The sequence below is a fragment of the Motacilla alba genome, chromosome 6 (assembly GCF_015832195.1).
Source record: "Motacilla alba alba isolate MOTALB_02 chromosome 6, Motacilla_alba_V1.0_pri, whole genome shotgun sequence".
Lineage (NCBI taxonomy): Eukaryota > Metazoa > Chordata > Aves > Passeriformes > Motacillidae > Motacilla > Motacilla alba.
Window position 1 is genome coordinate 11242172 of NC_052021.1, and position 9289 is coordinate 11251460.

At 39.0% G+C, this 9289-nt stretch overlaps 1 long non-coding RNA gene across 1 annotated transcript; it reads right to left on the bottom strand.

The window, feature by feature from the left end:
• Positions 1-1024: 1024 nt before the first annotated feature.
• Positions 1025-8795, bottom strand: LOC119702507. Its single transcript, XR_005257374.1, has 4 exons — positions 7741-8795; positions 5748-5802; positions 1416-1503; positions 1025-1242 (listed from the first exon to the last, which is right to left on the bottom strand). It is a non-coding gene; the product is annotated as an uncharacterized LOC119702507 (long non-coding RNA).
• Between the last annotated feature and the right edge of the window lie 494 nt (positions 8796-9289).

Genomic DNA, 9289 nt, shown 5'->3' on the forward strand with positions numbered 1-9289 from the left:
CAAAAGGAAGGTCTTTGCTCTTCCCTTCCCTCTTCCCATATTGTTTATCCAGGTTTAGTAAAAATTTGGACCATAATATAATCAGCTTCTGTCTTGTCCTTTCATAAACAAACAGGAACCAGAAATGTTTCAATCTAAATTCACAACCCAGTAACATTTTCAAGTTTGTTTCTTACCTGTTTCAGAGCTAGAATAACTAAAGTTTAGAGAGATGTTATTTCTAGGATCAGTGAGGCATCCTGGTTTTTTTCCCCTCAGATCATCAATTCACCTTTTTATCCTGTAGGACACATTACCAATTCTAATTCCTCCTTCTGCAGCAAGCAGCCCCCTTACAGGAATACTACATAACAGTATGGGGCATGACTCCTAATCTTTGTTCAACAGCACAAGGAAATTACTCACTGCAATGTCAGTTAGGTGTGTCACAGTGGAGTAAACATTGCCTTCTTTCACTGGGAACAGTGCAAAGAGTGATGCTGGAGGTGTCCTGCCACTTTGTGTTTGATAGAGATGAACTGGACCATTTACCTCCCATCAAAAGCCGTGATAGGAAGCAATTTATGCTTGAACAGCCACTGGCCAACACTGCCTTGGAAACGTGTGCTTACAATTCATATCTTGCCCTTATGAATAGCCACCTGGCTCTTGTTATCAATTTAAAATAATCTAGCCTGCTGATAGAAAAAAATTCTACCAAGCTCTTATTATGTTGTTATTGCTGGGAAATGGCTGTGTAATGTCTCACTGATAAGTGTTAGAACATATGTATCCAAAAGCATTGTCAACGTTTTAGTTGCAATAGAAATTCAAAGTCCTCAGGACGAACTTGTGGTTGAAAACCCATGGCAGAAAATACAGAGTAGCAAAGGAAAATATTAATAAACTCACCAAGCTGCTGTTGAGGTCCGATGATCACAGTGAAATGAAGCTGCCTTGTATTTTACTGAAGGGACACAACCATTACTGAATTCTCAGCAAACACCACCTATTGTGGTTTTTATTGCTGTTATGAGCTGAAAATTAAGACAACAGGTATTACAGAATTCCATTTTCCACAGATTTTTTCAGGAGAGTGAACACAAAATTCTCTGTGTTTTAGCTGATCATGTTGTTGGAAGCACGTAGAGCTTAACATACCAAATCTGCTTCTTTTGCGCGTGTTTAGATCCTAATTTGTGCAAACGCAGAGGAGCATTTTATAGCAGACAGCTAGTAAGGCACTTCATCATTTCAGTTGCCCTGAAAAGCAGATATCCTGAGCACCTGATGGGTTGGTGAGGCCCAGCCCTGCATCCACCCAGCTCCTTTAATTGCACATGGCGGTTCTGTTCCAGCAGTGCTGCACTGAGCTGCAGTGCTGACATGCAAAGGAAAGGCTGTCAGTGCCCAAGGAAGCAGATTCACCTCCTCACCTTTGATTGATACATCTCAACTCACTTGGAGCTATGTAAGGTGCAGTTATTGCAGAGGCTTTGGTGCAGAAATATTCTTGGAAGGTTCCTGCAAGGGTAAATGAGAAAAGCTCTATTTAAAACCTCTTGAAATTCAGCTAATAGATAAAAATAAGGAGCAGATGAAGACTCAAAGAAATAGAAATAAAACAAACGGGAATGAACAGAGTTCTACACCCTCAGATTCTCTCTCAAGAGAAAGGAAAAATCTTGAATGTTGCTCGAGGCCAAAATGATTCAAACTGAAATCGTTTAGTAGGTTATTAAAACACAGTAGACTTAACTTGAATGACAAATCAAAGAGAAGGTTTAATAACTCTGAGAAATGTAATAATCATGAGTGTCAACTACTTAACTAATAAAATATCATTTTGTTATTCCATGCGGGTCACGCCTTACAGCCTTCAGAGTAGTTTTATATGAAGTTTTGAAGATTGAACATTTTTTTGTTAGTAAGGCTAGAGAAACTCTACACAATTATTAATAATAATTTCAGCTATCTCTTCTAATAGAAAATATACCTTTTATAGTATAATGAGAGTATTAATTATATTTATTTATAAGTTAGTTTTGGCACTCTTACTTGGATTTGAGGACTCATTCTAGGCAGACAGGAACATGCTTGCTTCCCAGGAGTGGGAATCTACACAAGAACTCTTCAAACATGCTTATTTTTCTCATTGTTTGTCTGCTTTACCAGAACATCTCAGGAACCCAAGCTAGAAAACAGGTTTTCCCCAGCTGTGCCTGTGTTCAGCCCTGTGCACAGCCCAGCCTGCTGGGTACAATGGAGCACTCCTTTCACAAGGTCAGGACATTGCCATTGTTCCTGTGGACAATCCCCTAAAGCTGGAGTGATTTTAAGTATTAAATTATAAAATTTAGTTTTCAAAACCTGGAGAACAACTGTGCTCCTGTATTGGTAGCAGTGTCACCATGCCAGTAGTACACTGCATTTCTGTAGCATTTTTTTCCCCACACAAATGGGGCCTGACTGTTTAATCACTGCCATCTTTTATGGTTTTTTACCTTTCCTAAGGAACATACTTTGTTATTGTTACAGAGATAAGCGATGTAAACTATTATATTTTCAACAGCTCACAGAGTTTGCCAGAATAAAAACCAAATTCAGAACTATTTTGAGAGTATTTGACAAAAATAAATCTTAGGACTGCAGTATTCAAAACTGCTGGAGAGTTCCCACTAACTTGAGACAAAGAGTAATATACAGTTTTCAGTGAAGTGATATACATAATACACTTAAGCCTGCAGATACGTTTGAACTATTTCTTAAATAGCTTTTATAACTGGTATTGTGTGAGGAGCTGAAAACTTTTCTTGTCATCCAGTCCTGCCATATTGTTGCCAACACTTAATCCCCACTTATTAAAAATACAGGTTTTGCTTTGAGATAGAATTTAAAACATGATGTTATAAAGAAACAGGAATATAAATATTTTCACTTTGCCTGTAGAACTTTTTCATTGAAAGGCTTTTAACTTTTTTTCACCATGAGTCATGAAAGCTAGAAATGCACTTCACTCATTAAGATGACAGATGAGATTCTACAGACTGTGGCAATTGCAGCTTGAAGATAAATGTAACGTAGTAGAAAATAACAGCCCATAGAGGACAATCAGAAGCTTCAAGATAATATTTGCTCCACTAGTTTTTGATGCACAAATAAAAGATCTACTTAGCAGGCTTAGGAATTCCCATAAATGCACCCCTTTTTCCATTTTTGCTGCAGCTCTAGAATAATAAGGTAGAAGGATTAAAAAAGTACATAATTTCCTCCTCTTTCCTTCTGTGAATATGCATGGTTGCTTAGGCAGGGTGGAGAGGATGTAAGGGGATAGAGAAGTTAGTAGCTTGTGATCTGTAGGCAATGTAGTGCTGGTCAAACCACTTCTGAATGGGACACCTTCACAGAGGTGTCACTGGACATGTACAGTGCAAGACAGGAGATAATCAAGAGAGTAATTAATGTAGACAATATGATTTTGCTGAAGAAGTTTCAGGATTTCCAACTAAATTTGGTGAAACTCTGTGTCTGTCCATCTCAGCTAAAGAAACTTGCATGGTTTAACTTCTCTTACATCAAAAGAAAACTTTGAATTATAAATGTGCTTGGGTATAATTCTTGGGGCAGGATGGAAATTTGCATAGAACTTTTTTTTCGACACAGCTGAAGCACAAGGCGAACGTGGCCAAGTGCTGTAGCACAACCATGCAGGTGGGAAGAAAGGGTAAAGGATCTTCCCAAGTATGCCCAGAAAGCCTGATGAGGAAAGGTACAATGAAACACTGAAATTCAGGCTGCTGCTCTGCTGAGCAGGTGCAGATGGGTTTGCATGAAACCCAGCAGCAATCTCAGACTCTGAAACCAGACACCTAAACGCGGGTCGACTGCTGCTCTCACACTCTGCGTATTTAGTCCAGCTGCTTGAAATTTTATCTGAATTTAAACACCCTGGAAGAGGATACCAACCAGTTGCACACTGCAGAGTCTTCCTCCCACTGCAAATATGCCAGAAGTTTCTTGCAGGATGAACACACAAGCTCAGCTCGGAGGGACAAACTGTGCCACTAGCTGAAGTCATAAACAAACCAGAGCTCACAGAAAGCCAGGAAAAAGCTCTTACAACTGTGTACCCTGATCGAAACAGCTCAACTGATGTCTGAATCTTCACTGGGGTCACAGGCCATAAAAAGAGATTTTAACTACAAGTGCCTCAGGAAAAAGTCATTTGTGCTAGAGAGAGCACAGCTCTCTCAGTCATTTGTGCTAGAGAGAGCACAGCTGGTGTTGAGAGGTTTAGCAGAGCTTAAAAGAGACACAAGGCTGTGCCTCAGTTTCCAGGCAATCTTGCATTATTTATTCCCCTGAGCATTTTTGGCCAAACTGCAACCCAGGAATCATTTTTCACTCCTTGGGTCTCCAGGTGCTAAGCAACAGAACAGAACAGTTTGGTAGTGCTAAAGTCACAGGCCCTGCACAAAGCTTCTCCTCTGCATGTTTAAACTGAAGAGTTTGATGCCTTCACAACAGGAAACAAGCCACAGCAAAGAACACACCTCTCCCTCTGCTCTAACTCTACATTAGCCACCTGCTCCCCATATCTGTGTTTTATAAGTAAAAAATAAAGCAGTAAGTATGAGTTGCTACTGATTGAATGGCTTCCTGTTTTGCACCTTGTAGCTTCCACTAAAAATTGCCACTTGAAAACTAAAGAGCATGAGGAGAGCCTTTCAATGATTGTGTTTTTTCACATGTGACAGGATAGCTCCTCCTGAGCATGTACTTAACCTGAAATTGTGTTTTAGAAAGATAAACCCAGCAGCCGATTAACAAATGCTGCTTTCATCCTGAATTATTTATAAGCTCTGTGGAGGTCATATTAGCGCTATATGAGTTGGTTCTAATCAGGGATATAACAGCAAATACAGATTAGTTTATAATTAATGTAAAATTAAGTGGTCATCAGGAATGCTGATTTAAGCCTTCTGGAAGACAATAGACCACAACTGCAAACTCTTTCTTTTTAGCACCTACTGAAGAAAGGTGTTCCTCAAGGAAGAAAAGATGTCCCTAATATAAATAATAAAAAAGGTCAGAACTTGGGGCACATCTGATAACACCTTGCTGAATTTTAAAGTTTCAAGTAATATGACTTCGTAAGAGCTCATTTTCTATTTCCAGGTGTGGCTCCTGCCCTGTGGACTTTCGTCCAGCCTGAGATCAGCCTGCTCCCACATAATGGCCTTGCAGGCTGTCAGATTCCAGCATCACTGTTCTGCTCCTCTGGGCACAGCTTCAGGACAGGAGAGTTGACCAGGTAAGCCCAGACTAACAGAGCTACACCTGCACAGCTGCTTTTCCAGCAGAGATGGATTTTCACCAGTGTCATAAAGAGCATTTGTTTTCTCAAAAAAAAGGGAAGCTGGCAGCTTCCCTTCTGCACAGGAGGTGTTAGAGCTGGGGCAGCATTCCCTTGAGATGGTTTACACCAGGGTAAGCCTACAGGATAGGAAATGCTGGAAATGAGTGACACCAGAAGGAACCTAAAAGCTTAAGGACTGGGAGTTTATTCCAAGAAGTGCAGCTCAGATTTTTCTATAGACCCAATCCTTGCTGGGGCCAAATATGCCTTTCCTGTACACAGCCTGGTTTAAAAGTTAATTATCTGATGACTTTGGGCCATAGGAAACTGAGCGTACAATAGGAATGTTTTCCCATTCTGCTTTTGAGAACTTCCAGTGTGTTTAGCATAAAAATACTTTTGCACTTACCTGCAAACCATTCTGTGGTTTGTATAGATGCCATTTGAATGAAGCACAGTGCTCTCTGAAAATAAACATTAACTTAAGGTTACAAGAAGCTCCATAAATTTCTCAACTCTACTGGAGATATGCTGTGAAAAATAATGTAAAAATCAGTCTAAATTACACTTCAAAGCTGAACTCTTGAGAAAGTGGCTGATATGGCAATCAGGAATAGTATTTCTAAAAAAATAAAAAAGTTGAAAGAAAGCAACCATTCATATCTCCAAAATACTAGTCCAGGTTTGGTTTGTTTTTTTTTTTTTTAAATCAGTAGTTTAGTCATTGCAACTTACTGGCTGATGCACTGGTGGCAAAACATGTCACTGCTCTTAGTCCAGCTCCAGATTAAATGGTCTCAAAACATTTCACAGTGGTTTTTGTGTCTCAAAATAGACTTACATAATCATTCAAAATGAATGCATTGGAGACTAAATTATTTCTGATCCCTAAATCCAAATACATCTTTTAAATATTGCACCATTTCCTGTGGTTTTAGGTAATAAATATTGATTAAAAATTCCCAGGCAAAATTTTAAACATTCTGTTTTTCATAGCTGCAGGACAGCAATTAATGCAGAAAAGGAATGCAGTTCACTTCACAACTGCAAAGATACTTTGCCAGTAATGACAAGGAGGGCATGAAGCAGATGAGCAGATAAATCATACTCTAGAAAATTCATATCCTTTACCAATTTCAGTAATTGCTTTTTTTGCTGGACCTGTATAAGCTAGTGCAGAGAAAATAAATGTCATTACTTATAAAGGCAGACAGGGAATTAGGCAATGAAAATAACAGCTATAAAACAGATGAGCTGGGCATCAACTGCTCCTCTGTACAGACACATTTCTATGTTCCCATGGGTCCATAACTTGCCAGTGTAGCCACAATCCTTTTCTCCTTAGAGGCACTTAGCTTAGTCTTAAACTAAGTGGAAGACAAATTGAAAATCTGTTCCTCCATGGTTAAACACTTAAAGCCTTCAATGGAAACATTTTTCTTAATTGTCAAACTTGTAGTACTGGGCTTATAGGATCACTTCTCTCACATTAAGGACCTATCACATAAACAGGGCCTTTTGCTTTCTTTTCTGCATGAGCTAAATTCCACTTGGAGAACATTTCAGTAGCAGGCTTTTGTATTTAATTTAAGACAAAAAAAAAAAAATTCTGCTTTCCACTGCATCTAAATCTTGATTTATAGCTCCTGTACCTCAGCTGATGCCTATAGATTGCCAGAACACATCATCTTGTTCTCTTCTCGTGATTTTCTACTGCACACAAAGCAACTTGCCTGACTGGTTTACTGTTTTATTCCTCTTTGTAGTTACAGCACAATTCATTTTCCAATCACATGGGAAGAGCTGCATGAAAATAGCTGAAATTTCAAAAAAGAAATTGTTTCCATGTCAGTAGCTACTGCAGTGGATTTCTGTACTCAGAGGATAAATACCACTCTAGGCTCTAAGTGATCATTATCAGTCAATTTTAGAACCAGAATAAAAGTGCCCCAGGAGCAAAGGCATCACTAATACTGAAGAAACAGGACTGTATGCACTGTCCATTATTTAAATCATAAAAGAATGTATCAGAAGCTGCATTTAAAGAGCAATCTCTCCAAGTTTACAGCTCAGCTTAAAGATGAAATAGAGACAAATTTTTCATTAGTTTCAAAATTATTAACAAATGCTTCTCTCATGCTGTATTTATGAGGAACTCAGGCAGAAAGAACCACCAGCCTGCTGAGCACACCATAACTTATTACCCTTGAACCACACATTTTAACACATAGTGATTGAAAATATGAAATCTATATTTTACTAGGAGATTCAAAACAGAATGTGCAAGAGAGAACATTTACAAATGCACCCTGTTTCTGGGTATTCCAGGCCCCTTTTAGGGGCACAGCACAAGCACACCCATCATTTTACCAGGCCAAAAATTATACTTACCTTTACCTTACCTTTTTTGTGTCTATTTAATTCAGCCTCCAAAACCTGTGCTTCGGTTTCCAATGCAGGTGCTTGTCTCTGCAAGTCATCAGTTACTATAAGCGGGACTCGAGGCTGTTATTAAATAATTTATACTAAAATGACTGCACAACACCTGTCTCCAAGATGTTCAGCTCTCCTGTAATCTGATGCCACGGGAAAGAGATATTTGGTTTCCAGAGCAGAAATCACAGGCCACACTGCAGATTTATTCAGGGAAGTTGTCCAACTGGGAGTGCCTTATTCCTGACCAAAGTGAACTCTTGGTTAGCCTTTGAATTCTCAGGGCTGCCAAAGTCATCTTCTGTTCAGAGGGAAAAGCCCAGTTCTCGCTGGCAAAACACACATGTGAACATTTTAAAATTAATTAAAGTTGGAGCAAAAACCACATGAACAGGCAAAGAATGAGAGAAGAAAAAATGCTGTTTATAACATGAGATAGAGGGCTTGGAATTTCACCCACAGAAAACAACAAGCTGGTGACTCATTCCAGACAATTTCTCCCTCCAGTTCTGTTGGGCAGCTCATCTCCCATGTAACAGATGGTTTCTTTTTCTGCTCCTCACACTTCTGGAAGTCACACCTCTCCTGAAATGGTGCTATAGGAATACCAGACACTAACACAAATATTTTTTGGAGAATATACTAAAAGGTTGAAAACCACACTATAGAAACATGAGAAATTTATTTCTTACTTCCATATTTTACTTTTATTCCTCTCTCTCCTTGCAGTTCCAAAGTTCCTTTTATTCCCAAATGTCTCATTTTTCCAGGGAAAGTCTATAGGCCTCTCAATTCTTCTCCTAGAATTTAACTTAAAATAAAAATTTGTTCAAATGTTTCCTAAGTTTTTCTCCCACTAGGTTTCCTTAGTGTTTTAAGAGGGCACCAAACCCTGACTCCTTCCCCCTTGCTCTTCCACCTGCCCACCCCCAGGAAAATAAAAACATCGCAGGAAAATTTAATTATTCCCATGGAAATCTTCATTTCCTAGGAAATGCATTACTTTGATGAACAAGCCTTTACTACCCCTACCTGTGGCACTGAAAATCTGTGAAATAAGTGCCCTCATGTTGTTCCAGAGTAATACATTCTCTTAAACCAGAAAGACAATCTTGTTCAGCTGTAATCCAATCACATATCACAGGATATGATCTAGAAAATGCACTAAACCACAACATTATTAAGGATTCCTCTCTGGAGGAGTTTGTTGAAAGATACTGCTGGCTTTACTTTTTTCAACCATGGACTTGCAGAGAGCACACAGGGGAGTGAGTAGTGGACCAGAAGATGTCTGTACAGAATGTCAGTGCATGCCACTGAAATGTTATGTCATAGTTCATATAAAGAGATAATGTTAAGACTTTCCTTTGTGGATGGAAAGCAAGCACCTCATTCCAAGGTGGGTAGTTTACACATGATAACACAGATTTGATATGGTAAGAAAATACACAATTTCATATGTACTTATTGAGAGTTTGGGCAGAAACTGATTTGGTCACTTGGCGGAGAGCGTGATGG